This window comes from Rhinatrema bivittatum, chromosome 3, assembly GCF_901001135.1.
Source record: "Rhinatrema bivittatum chromosome 3, aRhiBiv1.1, whole genome shotgun sequence".
NCBI classification, from domain to species: Eukaryota; Metazoa; Chordata; class Amphibia; order Gymnophiona; family Rhinatrematidae; genus Rhinatrema; species Rhinatrema bivittatum.
In genome coordinates, this window is record NC_042617.1 from 298,166,209 (window position 1) to 298,181,303 (window position 15,095).

Genomic DNA, 15,095 nt, shown 5'->3' on the forward strand with positions numbered 1-15,095 from the left:
AAAGGGTGACCAAAATGATAAAGGGGAAGAACTGGCTCCCCATGAAGAAATACTAAACAGGTTAGGGCTCTTCAGCCTGGAGAAGAAACACTGAAAGGAGATATGATAGAGGTGTATAAAATCATGAGTTGGGTGGAACAGGTAAACAGTTATTTACCCTTTCAATTGTACTAGTGTAGAGACCCCCTAGGACTCCACTAGATGGCTCTTGCCTAAGCCCTGGTTGCCACATCTCAAAAAAGATATAGTTGCAATGGAGAAGGTACAGAGAAGGGCAACCAAAATGATAAAGGGGGTGGAACAGCTTCCCTATGAGGAAAGGCTGAAGAGGTTAGGGCTGTTCAGCTTAGAGAAGAGACAGCTGAGGGGGGATATGATAGAGGTCTTTAAGATCATGAGAGGTCTTGAATGAGTAGATGTGACTCGGTTATTTACACTTTCGAATAATAGAAGGACTAGGGGGCATTCCATGAAGTTAGCAAGTAGCACATTTAAGACTAATTGAACAAAATTCTTTTTCACTCAACGCACAATAAAGTTCTGTTGCCAGAGGATGTGGTTAGTGCAGTTAGTGTAGCTGGGTTCAAAAAAGGTTTGGATAAGTTCTTGGAGGAGAAGTCCATTAACGGCTATTAATCAATTATACTTAGGGAATAGCCACTGCTATTAATTGCATCAGTAGCATGGGATCTTCTTAGTGTTTGGGTAATTGCCAGGTTCTTGTGGCCTGATTTGGCCTCTGTTGGAAACAGGATGCTGGGCTTGGTCTGACCCAGCATGGCAATTTCTTATGTTCTTAGAGGGACATACCATTCTTAAGAGCACCTGCTCTGATGCTTATTGGAATGGTAAGCTCCTGACTGCATAAGGGTAGACCAGTATAGAAATCAGTAAGGTCTGGTTTTTGAAGGAGTAGGAGGTGTTTCGTTTGATGTCCTCTATCTCCAGTTTTAGGCTCCAAGGTCAGAGACTTTGGAGAAGGGGAGAAGCACATTCCTGTCCCGTACACAACCTGCCTGTAAGGGTTTGTGTTAGGGATATTTTTTGGTAAGTAAACTATTTTCCTGGAAGTTCATATTTGGAGTTTTTTTTTGCCTTTTGTGAATCCCTGGTCCTGGCCTAGAGAGGGGAAAAGCCCTGCCTTGGAAGAGGACAGGGGTAGAGAAGACATGCTTGGCCCATCTCACAGTGCTTTGAGGCACAGTGGTGACTCGCCACAAGAGAGTTTGGTTGCTGAAGTCTGTGATTTTGCCTTTTGAATTGGAAGTTTGTGCTGCCACCCTTCCTTCCCAGTGGTTGAGGAAAGGAAAAGAGTTGACCTTCCCTGGACACAGGAGCCTTCAGTCAAAGAGATCCACTTGTACTGTTTTGAAAGGATAGCAGGAGTGACATCTGGAGACCCCCCTCCCCCCACTGGAGTCTTCACCCTGGGATACAGGACAAGGACTGTATTTTGGAGATCGGGAAATACCTGGACTGGAGGTATTTTTTTGGGGGAAGAGATCCCACTACCCCTAGAATATATTCCCCACCCACCTGAGATTCATCATTCCAAAACCTGGAGGGTAAGAACATCTCAGGACAAAGTGATGGGGGGACACATCCACAGACAGAAGGGAGGTGTCATGAAATACACCAGACATGGATATAACTGGGAACAACGTTGGTGGTGTCAATTGATGAAATGTAACTACTTACAGTAAAGTTTTAATTTGGAACACCCAACCAGAGTGACTTAGCCTATCAATTCATTGCATGTACACTTAAGTATCAGTAAGTACATGCAGTAAAGAGGAGATCCATATTCAGACACAGTCCAGCTAGCAAAATTAGCCAGCTAAACGTATCTGGTTTACTTTGGAAGTATTTTCACTAGTGAAATCACACTATTCAATATAGCCAGCTATCTTAAATAAACCAACTGACTATAGCCTCCTAACTTTAGGACAGCTAAATCATCTGGCTAACTCTGAATACTGGAGCTAGTCAATTAACTTAGCCGGCTAACTCAACTTCTCCACCCCCCCCCCCCCTCCAGAGTGCCTTAACTTAGCCCTAGATTCATTAAGCCACAATGTTTTATCACAGGAGGCGTCCCACTATCACAGGGGTTGCTGCCACAATAGTGGAGCCCCTCCTCTGAAAAACTTTTGTGGCTCTATAGCCAAAAACCACAGGGCAAAAGAACGCACCTAGTGGCCCTTTAACATGATGGCAGTGTGGGAAATTATTTTAAGGAGGAAGTTAGATTGCATGAAGAATATTATACTGCGATAGAAAGGAATGAAGCAGAGAAATTACTGATATTATTAATGTAATCGTTTGATATAAGGCCTATAAGTGCTGAGAATAAATATGCTGCTTTTCCTAGCCTGCTTGTAACAAAAAACATGTCCTGAGATCAGATATATTAAAGAGCACTTATTCAGGAGATATCAGAGGAAAACAGGACATTGGCCACTTGGCCGTACCCAACTGCTTGCTGATGTGATAAGAACAGAAGGTTGGGGCCTCGAGAACTCATGGGAGAGGCCCAGAGAAGAAACTGGAACAAAGGTCAGGAAAATTAACTTAAAAAGAGCAACATGAAATAAGCTGTTTGAAATCGGAGAAAGAACAGCTCGGAAGAATAGCTTATGAATATTAACAATGGTTAATTAAGTGCCTGATGAGCTGTTGCTGATTTCACAACATGTTGTGTTCCCAGATCTATAAAGATATATCAGACTCACATTGGGAACTGTGAGGGGAAGTATTTTTGTGAATTTCCTTAATGCAAACTCTAATCTCGTATGCTTTTATTGCTTATTCTCAGACTTATAATTAAACGTCTGTACTTGTAAATAAGTGTGTTGTGTATTCTGTGACATATAACCTACCAGTCAGCCACCATTTTACAGGCAGCCCCAAATTCCAGGGACTTGCTGCCATCGCCTTATAGGGCCGTTGGCCACAAGAAAAATTGCGGCAAAGAGGAGAGGTTGAGTGGGTCAGAACTGACCCCTTTCTCAACCCAGGGCCACCACTTGAGGTGGCCCTGGGTTGAGAATGTGTATTTTATCGCTGCTGACCATCTTCTCGGTCTACCACAATAAAATGTTTGCATAGGATTGCCTGTGCTTGACCTTTGCATGCATTTGCATTATTCATGCATGCAAATTGCATGGAAAGAAGGTCACTGTAATAGGAGAGGGAACCTAGGCAGGGAGATGCACAATATCACCACGATAGTGCTCTATCATGGTGATATCCCATGATATGAGCAATATAATGTGTGTTAGAGTGCTACCTCAGCTTGATGTATCTCCCTGTTAGCCAGCTAAATTCTAGCCCCTTAACCTTTCCTGGACACAGAGAGATCCATTTGTACTGTTTTGAAAAGAGAGCAGGAGTGACATCTGGAGACCCCCCCCCCCCCCCACACACACACACACTGGAGTCTTCACCCTGGGACACAGGACACTGTGTTTTGGAGATCAGGAAAATAAAATCGGGAAATAAAAATACTTTTTAATATGGACCTTGAGATTTCCATCTTTATGCTTGGGCCTTGGCCCAGCATAACCGGGTATGCATAGTGTGGAATTGCATAGGGCAGCACACACAGGGCTGCAGAGTGGCGGCAACAGGAGAGGTGGAACCGCTGGCAAAGCCCAACCTACCAGCACATGAGAAGATGCGAGACCACGTGGCTGCTAGTGTAGTCCAACCCACTGGCAGCAGAAAAAAAGGAGAAGCTGCAGTCCTGCCATGCAATAGCCTACGTATGTGAGTGTGTGTGTTTGTGTGAAAGGAAAACTTGCCTGAATGTGTGTGTGTGTGAAAGAGGAAGATTGCCTGCGTATGTGTATGTGAATGGGAGCCTGCCTGGGGTGTGTGTCTGTGTGTGTGTGAGAATGGGAGCCTGCCTGGGGTGTGTGTGTATGTGTGAATGGGAGTCTACCTTCGTCTCACCCTGCAGACCACATCCCCACCAAACTACTTCTATCTATTCCAGACACAATAGCCACATCATTGACAAACATCATCAATTGCTCTCTAGCCCAAGGATCCTTCCCAGATGATCTCAAAATGGCCTCAATCTCACCACTCCTAAAGAAACCCAACCTTGACCCGAAGGACCCTAACAACTTCCGCCCCATAGCTAACCTTCCATTCATCGCCAAGATCATGGAAAAACTAGTCAACTCCCAGCTTTCAAACTACATCGAAGACAACAATCTCCTCTTCACCCCACAACACGGATTCCGAAAAAATCGAGGCACAGAATCCCTCCTTATATCTTTGACAGACCATAACCTACTGGGCCTTGACAAAGGAAATTCATTCCTATTGATCTTGCTAGACCTATCCGCAGCGTTCGACACGGTCAACCACCCCATCCTCCTAAACCAGTTGTCGTCCATAGGAATCAGCGGCACCGTCCTTTCCTGGTTTAAAACCTTTCTCAACAATAGAGGTTACAAAGTCAAACTCCAAAACAAGGAATCCTCTAGATTTGACTCTGCCATAGGAGTCCCACAAGGTTCGTCATTATCTCCGACTCTATTCAATATTTACCTTCTTCCTCTCTGCCAACTTCTCACCGACCTCAATCTAAAGTTTTTCCTATACGCAGATGATATTCAAATCATCATCCCTATCAAAGACACATACTCTAATACTCTTGACTACTGGGAATCATGCCACCAAAAAATCAAACAACTACTCAACAGCCTACACCTCATCTTAAATTCCTCCAAGACTGAAATCCTACTCATCTCTCCTGAGAACAACACCTCCAACAGTACTCTTCCTACCAATCTGCCTACCACACAAGCTAGAGACCTAGGAGTAATAATAGACAACCGGCTAAACTTCAAGGCACACATCAACAAAACAACCAAAGATTGCTTCTATAAACTCCAGGTCCTGAAAAGGATAAGACCTCTTTTCCACGCTCAAGACTTCAGAACGATCATCCAAGCAGTCATTTTTTCGAAACTAGACTATTGCAATTCCCTATTGCTAGGTCTACCTTCATCCTACTCCAAACCTCTACAGATGGTTCAAAACTCAGCAGCCAGAATCTTGACAGGCGCAAGGAAAATAGACAACATATCCCCCGTCCTGAAAGAGCTTCACTGGTTACCCGTATACTTCCGCATCATGTATAAAGCCATAACTATCACCTACAAAACTATACATCAACTCACCACCCTCGATCTTCAATTCCCTCTCCAAGCACATAATTCTACCAGACCTACCAGAGATGCTTACAGAGGCTCCCTCCAAGTTCCCCCAGCGAAAACGACCAGACACGTCACCATAAGAGATTGCGCCACCTCCACAGCTGGCCCTCTTCTGTGGAATTCCATTCCTACAGACCTCAGACAGGAGCCCTGCCTCCTAATTTTTAGGAAAAAACTTAAGACTTGGTTATTCAAGCAAGCTTTTCTGGACACAACTCAATGACACAATCCATTGACTCCTAAAACACCATGCCTCTTGTATATAACATTTATTTTGTATACTATACTTAAACTGTATATTGTTTAACTATTTCTATTCTCTCCTATCTTCATCCTTCTCCAAGTTCGGCTACCCTTGTTAAATGTAACTGTACCTTTCGGTCACCACAGTTCTAGTTTTTATGTATATAATGCACTCCTGTTTTATGTAAACCAGCAAGATATGTTTTCATGATTGCCGGTATATAAAAATTCTAAATAAATAAATAAATAAAAATTATGTGTGTGTCAATGTGGTCTGCCTGGGATATTTGTGTGTGTGTGTGTGTGTGTGTGATTGGGAGCCTCCTTGGGTTGGGTGTGTGTGTGAGCCTTCCCCTCCTGTTCCCCATTAATCCATGACAATTTCAGGGCATCTGGAAATAAAAAGTCTCCAGGTTTGGAAAGAGGGATTTTTTATACTCATTTGTTTTAATTATTGCTTAGTGTTTGATTTGTCTACTGTTTTAATTATTTTATTGGTGTCTGGGAAATGTTTGATATTCTTAACTGATTTGAAATATTTATTCTTTTTGGGATAGATTTTCAAAGGGTTAAGAACATAAGAAAATGCCATACTGGGTCAGACCAAGGGTCCATCAAGCCCAGCATCCTGTTTCCAACAGTGGCCAATCCAGGCCACAAGAACCTGGCAAGTACCCAAAAACTAAGTCTATTCCATGTAACCATTGCTAATGGCAGTGGCTATTCTCTAAGTGAACTTAATAGCTCTGCCTGTGTATCTAGTCTGCCAATCCATACCGATTAATTCAGTTTACAATCCCTACCACTCCCTCGGAGCTCCACTGTGTTTATCCCATGCTTTCTTTAAATCATCTACTGTATTTGTCTCCACTACTCCCATGGGGAAGCTGTTCCAAGCATCCACTATCCTCTCTGTAAAGAAATATTTCCTAAGATTACTTGTGAGTCTATCCCTTCATTCACCCTCCAACCATGGCCTCTCATTCTAGAACCTCCTTTCCTTTAAGAACATGATATGCCATACTGGGTCAGACCAAGGGTTCATCAAGCCCAGCATCCTGTTTCCAACAGTGGCCAATCCAGGCCAAAAGAACCTGGCAAGTACCCAAAATCTAAGTCTATTCCATGTAACCATTGCTAATGGCAGTGGCTATTCTCTAAGTGAACTGAATAGCAGGTAATGGACTTCTCCTCCAAGAACTTTTCCAATCCTTTTTTAAACACAGCTATACTAACTGCACGAACCACATTCTCTGGCAACAAATTCCAGAGTTTAATTGTGCGTTGAGTAAAAAAGAACTTTCTCCGATTAGTTTTAAATGTGCCCCATGCTAACTTCATGGAGTGCCCCCTAGTCTTTCTACTATCCGAAAGAGTAAATAACCGATTCACATCTACCCGTTCTAGACCTCTCATGATTTTAAACACCTCTATCATATCCCCCCTCAGTCGTCTCTTCTCCAAGCTGAAAAGTCCTAACCTCTTTAGTCTTTCCTCATAGGGGATTTGTTCCATTCCCTTTATCATTTTGGTAGCCCTTCCCTGTACCTTCTCCATCGCAATTATATCTTTTTTGAGATGCGGTGACCAGAATTGTACACAGTATTCAAGGTGCGGTCTCACCATGGAGCGATACAGAGGCATTATGACATTTTCAGTTTTATTCATCATTCCTTTTCTAATAATTCCCAACATTCTGTTTGCTTTTTTGACTGCCGCAGAACACTGCATCGACAATTTCAATGTGTTATCCACTATGACACCTAGATCTCTTTCTTGGGTTGCAGCACCTAATATGGAACCCAACATTGTGTAATTATAGCATGGGTTATTTTTCCCTATATGCATCACCTTGCACTTATCCACATTAAATTTCATCTGCCATTTGGATGCCCAATTTTCCAGTCTCACAAGGTCTTCCTGCAATTTATCACAATCTGCTTGTGATTTAACTACTCTGAACAATTTTGTGTCATCTGCAAATTTGATTACCTCACTCGTCGTATTTCTTTCCAGATTATTTATAAATATATTGAACAGTAAGGGTCCCAATACAGATCCCTGAGGCACTCCACTGTCCACTCCCTTCCACTGAGAAAATTGCCCATTTAATCCTACTCTCTGTTTCCTGTCTTTTAGCCAGTTTGCAATCCACGAAAGGACATCGCCACCTATCCCATGACTTTTTACTTTTCCTAGAAGCCTCTCATGAGGAACTTTGTCAAACGCCTTCTGAAAATCCAAGTATACTACATCTACCGGTTCACCTTTATCCACATGTTTATTAACTCCTTCAAAAAAGTGAAGCAGATTTGTGAGGCAAGACTTGCCCTGGGTAAAGCCATGCTGACTTTGTTCCATTAACCCATGTCTTTCTATATGTTCTGTGATTTTGATGTTTAGAACACTTTCCACTATTTTTCCTGGCACTGAAGTCAGGCTAACCGGTCTGTAGTTTCCCGGATCGCCCCTGGAGCCCTTTTTAAATATTGGGGTTACATTTGCTATCCTCCATAATATACATGCGTAACCCTTTAAACCCCCTACCCCTGCAAGCGTCGAGCCTATTTTGCCTAGGCTCGGTGGCGCGTGCAAGCCCCAGGACACGCATATGTCCCGGGGCTTTGAAAAGGGGCAGGAAGGGGGCGGCGGTCCAGGGGCAGTCCGGGGGCGGTCCTGAATCCTCCGGCACAGTGGCTGTGCCGGGGAATGGCCGGCGCGCACAAGTTGCACCTGCCTCAGGCAGGAGGGAACGTGGAAAGCCATCGGGCCTCCCCTAGGGCTCGGCGCGCGCAAGGTGCACCCCCTTGCGCACGTCGACCCTGGATTTTATAACATGCGCGCAGCAGCGTGCGCATGTTATTAAATCGGGTGTACATTTGTGCGCGCCGGGTAGTGTGCACAAATGTACCCCGCATGTGCTGAACCGAAAATCTGCCCCTTTATGAATATGGTTTTACTATTATGATTGATGATTTATATTTCTTGATTTTATTCTTTAAATATTTTATGAAGAATGGTAATGTTCCTGTTTTTCCATTGTTGCTCTGAATATAGAGCCTGGCTTGTCGTGGGTTCCCGTTCAGTTCTTCTTTGCACGTTTATACTTTCTGGTTTCTTTATACTGTATTTGGTCAGGGTCAGTCTGTGTTCTGCATGTGTGCCCTCGGTGAGGTATTTTGCTGGCATGTAGATTCTGTGTAAGGATCTATAGCAGTCTGATTTGTTCTGTTTTCCTAATAGGAGGTGATTTGGAGTTCTAGGGCCTGGTGTAATATGTGCAGTGTTACCTTTTCATAGATACAAGGTTGTTACTGTTTGAACGCTGGCAGATAGTGTTGTTTTGGTATGGGAGGTTTACTGTTTTGTAATGGTAATTCGTTTATTCATGGCTTTCTGAAGGCCAAGACTATATCCAACATGCATTACAAAAAGTCTAATTCCATAGGAGTTCCAAGTGCCTTTTTTTGCAGAGTTTTCTGGTTGGCACCACAGCAGTGCATGTAAATATAATGTGCATGTTGTAAGTGTTATTTTATCCTCAGCAAACTGTACTTTTGAATGTTCTTTTTCATATAACATTTGTTATAAATGCATAATTTAATTGTGTGTATGTGTGTGTGTGTGTGTGGGGGGGGGGGGGCTGTGTGCAAGGCTATAAAATTTTCCTAGAGTAGCTAATTCCCTCCACTGATCATGGGTTCTTTGGGGGTGGGGGCCATGAGGATCAGTTATTAAAAATAGAGATTGCTGGGATATTTTTTTTTGACGGGCCCAGGACAGAGACTAAATTAATCGGGGTGTGGGGAGGAGGGCAGCACAATAATTGTTTGCACAGTGCAGCCTGAAAGCTAGCATTGGCAATGCTTGCTCCCCCCCCCCCCCCCTGTTTGAAGAGTCTGGTTTGAACTTGAGAGCCAGTATGAGGATTTAGGCCCAGGACTGAGCATGATTCCTATTTATTTCATCAGAACACAATCTGAAACAGGGGCTTCACTAGAACTAGGAGCACTCTATGAAGGGAATAGGTAACCCTTTTAAAATACATTGGAGACAATCTTTTTTTTCACTCAGCACACGCCGTCTCTGAAGCTGGCCCCTGCCTTTGGGTCTCTCTCCCAGAATCGCTGTGTTTTATTGCTCGCCTAAAAGCCTTTTAAAAGGCTTTAAAGACTTATTTGTTTACCCAGACTTTTGAAGCAACATGACGATCCAATAGGACATCTGTTTGGATTGCTGAGTCATACAACAGTCTGTTGTTTTTTTGTTTTTGTTTGTACTGTGTTTTTAAATGATAAATGTATACATTTGTAATCTGCCTGGGAACATGTAGTATGTAAGTATGGAATATAAGGTCAATAAAAGTAAAGTAAACTAAAATTAGGCTGTGGAATTTGTTGCCAGAGGATGTGATGAAAGCATTTAGCATAACTGGGAGTAGAAAGGGTTAAGACGTGTTCCCGAAGGAAAAGGCCATAAACCACTATTAGTCATGTAGATTGGGGAAAGCCACTGCTTATTCCTGGTAGGGATGTGCACCCCCAAAATTTTTGGTTTATTTAATTTTTTTTTGTTGTGGGATTGTTTAAAAAAAAAAAAAAAAAAAAAAAAAAGTGATTTGTTCAGTTTTTCAGTTCAGTTTGTTTGCCACACCAAAAAAACCCAAGAATAAAACCTGAAAAAAAAAAAAAACCCCAGCCTGAAAAATGGGCTTCTAGTGGGACCAAGCCTTGGGCATTGAGGCCTGATTGGGGCTGGGTCCTTATGCCAGGGCCCAATCTCAGGCTGGGTTTCATCGCCAAGGCCTAGTCCTGGATCAGACGCAAGAGTCCAGCTCAGGGACTGATCCCGTCGCCAAAGCCTAGGCCTGACATTGTGGAGTGGCTCAAGGTCTGATCTTGTCGCTGAAGACCAGACCTAGGGCTAGGCCCAGCTTTGAGGCCAAGCCCTGTTGCTGAGGCCTAGATATATGCTTAGGACCAGGCCTCCCTATGTCTTCTTCCATCCACCATCTTCCATAAATGATGCAATACACTTGAGGAACACACCAGAGTGACATCACTGCGACACTTTCTCTGGAGCAGATGGTGCCATTTTGAAGTAAGACCACTGAAATGTATGGCCATACATCAAAATGGTGCCATCCACTCTGGAGGAAAGTACCACTGTGATGTCACTGGCATGTTTATCAAGTGGATGGCATAATTTTTGGAAAAATGTGGATGGAAAAATATATTGGGAAGCCCGAACCTAGGCCTCCAGATTTTGGCCTAGGCCTAGACCTTGGCAATAAGGCAAAGCCTTGGGCCGACCCCAGCACCAGACCTAGGTCTCAAATTCAGCAATAGGACCAGGGCTTGGGACAAGCCCTGGTGCCAGGCTTGGGCCTCAGTGACGAGACAACGCCTTAGGCTGGGCCCCAGAGCTGAGCCTAGGCATCGGTGATGAGTTCTCATATTGGGCCAAGACCTGGGCCTAAGCCTTAGTAATAAGACTGGGCTTTGACTGGGTTCTTGTGCCAGGCCTTCTTGTGCTAGGCATCAGCGACAACACCAGGACTTGGGCCAGGCCCCGACTCCATGCCTAGGCCTTGTTGACAGGGATCAGAACTCTGGGCCAGGTCTTGGCACCAGGCCTAGACATAGCCTTTGGTGACAATGCCAGACCTATGCCTAGGCCTTAGTGACTTGACCAGCCAATGTAAGAATATGAAAATACAAAAAGATTTTGGGGTATTTTTGTAAGAGCCTAGTTTTGTTTATTCCATTCAGAACAAACTGAATATGGCTTCATTTGTTACATTTTATGTATTCATTTGAAATACATGCACATCCCTCATCCCTGGTTATGAGCAAGGATTGGATCTATTCTTTTGGATCCACAGAAAACCATGACTGAGATATGGTTATTCTAGGATACAATCTAATCAGGAGGACAAGTAGGAAGGAGGGAGGAGGTGTGGCATGATGTATATATATATATATATATATAAATATAATATCAAAACAACAGAATTTCAGGGCTTACAAGGTAAGGAAGAAACACTGTCGGTTAATCTGGAAAAAGGAATGGAACATCTATTTATAAAGGTGTAATCTACAGACCTCTATCACAGACAGAGGAAACGGATAGAGATTTAATGGAGGATATTTACAAAAATGCTGTAAAATGGGAGGTGCTATTGTTAGGAGATTTTAGTCTGCTGGATATTGATTGGGATATCCTGGCTGTGCGGGTGTTGCAGAAGCAGGGAGATCCTGAATTTTCTGCAGGGAGAATTGTTCTGGCAACTGGTAAAAGGAACCCAGATGGGAGGAGGCAATACTGGACAGTGTTTCTAAAGCTGTAGTGGACGATCATCTGGGATCCATTCATTGGTGTGATTCAGCATTAGAGCACAAGAGACGAAGATTCATGCAAAGGTGAGGGTCCTAAACTTCAGGAAAACTAACTTTGTGAAAATGGGGAAGTACCCCAAGGAGTCAGCTGGATGGGGAGATTTAGGGGAAGCAGAAGAGCAGTGGGGAAAACTAAAACGAGGAATTACAAGGGCAACTGATCTTTCTGTTAGGAAAGTCAATAAAGGGAAAAGGAAAAAAAAAATGCCGCCAAAGTTTTCTAATGAAGTAGCTGAAAAGGTAAGGGAGAAAAGGTAAGCATTCATAAACTACAAGAGATCGAAGAAAGAGGAAGAAGACTGGTGACAATATCTGGAAAAAAGAGAAGCTGGGAAAGCAATGAGAAACGCAAAGATGATAATGGAAGAAAAAATAGCAAATATGGTAAAAGAGGAAGAGAAGGCTTGCTTTTTTTTTAGATATGTTAGTAATAGAAGGAGTTGCAAAAGTGGCATTGGGAGACTCAGAGGTGAAGGAGAGGAATGTGGAGAGGCTGATAAGGAAAAAACAAAATGACTTACCACATATTTCTGTTCACTGTGGAAGGACCAGGAGCAGGACCCACATAAACACCCGTCGTCAGTAGGAGTCCCACAGGGGTCCTCCCTGTCTCCTACTTTATTTAACATTTACCTTATACCGTTATGCCAACTTCTCACCGACCTCAACCTCAAACACTTCCTTTACGCGGACGATATCCAGGTCCTGATACCCATTAAGGATTCCTTCGCAAAAACTCTGGCTTACTGGGATAAATGCCTTCAAAAAATTAAACTCCTCCTCACCAGCCTGAACCTGGTATTAAATTCCGGCAAAACTGAACTCCTGCTCATCGCCTCAGAAAACAGCACCATCACCTCTGCACAACAAGCCACGCCAACAATCACACAAGTGAGAGACCTAGGAGTCTTAATTGATAATCGCCTGAATTTCAAAGCCACTATTAACAAAACCACCAAAGACTGTTTCTACCAACTACAAGTGCTGAAAAGAATTAGACCACTTTTCCATGCCCAAGATTTCAGAACCATTCTACAAGCAATCATTTTTTCAAAATTAGACTATTGTAACACCATCCTACTTGGCCTTCCCGCTTCATACACCAAACCGCTTCAGATGGTGCAAAATGCAGCTGCACGAATTCTGACAAATACCAGGAGAAGGGACCACATAACCCCCATTCTAAAGAGCCTCCATTGGCTACCTGTACACTTTAGAATAATATACAAGGCCATTCTTACCACATACAAAATAGGGATGTGAATCGTTTTCCATATCGTCTTAACGATAGAAATCGTGTGGCAGGGCAAGAAAATCGTCTTAGGCACGATTTTTTAGTTAAAAAATCGTTAAAAATCGTTTTTTCCGATTAGTGCGCACTAACTCGAGTTAGTGCGCACTAACTGGGAGTTAGTGCGCACTAACTGAAAATGATACAATTTGACACTTTTCAGGTCAGTTAAGGTCAGTTTAGGAATGAATATGTATTCCTATTGGCTGCCCTCTTATTTATTCATGTTACCAAGTTTCCTACTGACAGTATATGGGGGATGGGAAATGGAAACAGTTGGTAGCTTGACAAAACAAGTAATGTGATCAGTCAATGTGACTAGAACTTGTGCCCTAACCCTGATACCAGGGGTATTGTGATCTTCCTGCACACAGTGACCTATCCCTATTAATACCAGGAGTGTTGTGATCTTCCTGCACACAGTGCCCTATCCCTAATACCAGGGGTGTTGTGATCTTCCTGCACACAGTGCCCTATTCCTGATACTGGGGGTGTTGTGATCTTCCTGCACACAGTGCCCTATTCCTGATACCGGGGGTGTTGTGATCTTCTTGCACACATCCCGATATCAGGGATAGGGCACTGCATGCAGGAAGATCACAACACCCCCGGTATCAGGGATAGGGCACTGTGTGCAGGAAGATCACAATACCCCGGAGGAGTGAGGGTCAGGCAGCTCCCCCCTGTCTGTGAAGCCAGCCTCTCACTAGTAATGCAGGGAGGGAGCTGTCTCAGACTTCACCATCCTCCCCCCCCCCCTTACCCACACACCATTCACTAGCTGGGACATGGGGGAAGTCAGGAGTGAGGGTCAGGCAGCTCCCCCCTGTCTGCGAAGCCAGCCTCTCACTAGTAATGCAGGGAGGGAGCTGTCTCAGACTTCACCATCCACCCCCCCCCCCTCACCCACACACCATTCACTAGCTGGGACATGGGGGAAGTCAGGAGTGAGGGACAGGCAGCTCCCCCCTGTCTGTGAAGCCAGCCTCTCACTAGTAATGCAGGGAGGGAGCTGTCTCAGACTTCACCATCCTCCCCCCCCCCCCCCCACCCACACACCATTCACTAGCTGGGACATGGGGGAAGTCAGGAGTGAGGGTCAGGCAGCTCCCCCCTGTCTGTGAAGCCAGCCTCTCACTAGTAATGCAGGGAGGGAGCTGTCTCAGACTTCACCACCCTCCCCCCCCCCCCCCCTCACCCACACACCATTCACTAGCTGGGACATGGGGGAAGTCAGGAGTGAGGGTCAGGCAGCTCCCCCCTGTCTGCGAAGCCAGCCTCTCACTAGTAATGCAGGGAGGGAGCTGTCTCAGACTTCACCATCCTCCCCCCCCCCCTCACCCACACACCATTCACTAGCTGGGACATGGGGGAAGTCAGGAGTGAGGGTCAGGCAGCTCCCCCCTGTCTGTGAAGCCAGCCTCTCACTAGTAATGCAGGGAGGGAGCTGTCTCAGACTTCACCATCCACCCCCCCCCTCACCCACACACCATTCACTAGCTGGGACATGGGGGAAGTCAGGAGTGAGGGACAGGCAGCTCCCCCCTGTCTGTGAAGCCAGCCTCTCACTAGTAATGCAGGGAGGGAGCTGTCTCAGACTTCACCATCCTCCCCCCCCCCCCTCACCCACACACCATTCACTAGCTGGGACATGGGGGAAGTCAGGAGTGAGGGTCAGGCAGCTCCCCCCTGTCTGTGAAGCCAGCCTCTCACTAGTAATGCAGGGAGGGAGCTGTCTCAGACTTCACCATCCTCCCCCCCCCCTCACCCACACACCATTCACTAGCTGGGACATGGGGGAAGTCAGGAGTGAGGGTCAGGCAGCTCCCCCCTGTCTGCGAAGCCAGCCTCTCACTAGTAATGCAGGGAGGGAGCTGTCTCAGACTTCACCATCCTCCCCCCCCCCCCCCTCACCCACACACCATTCACTAG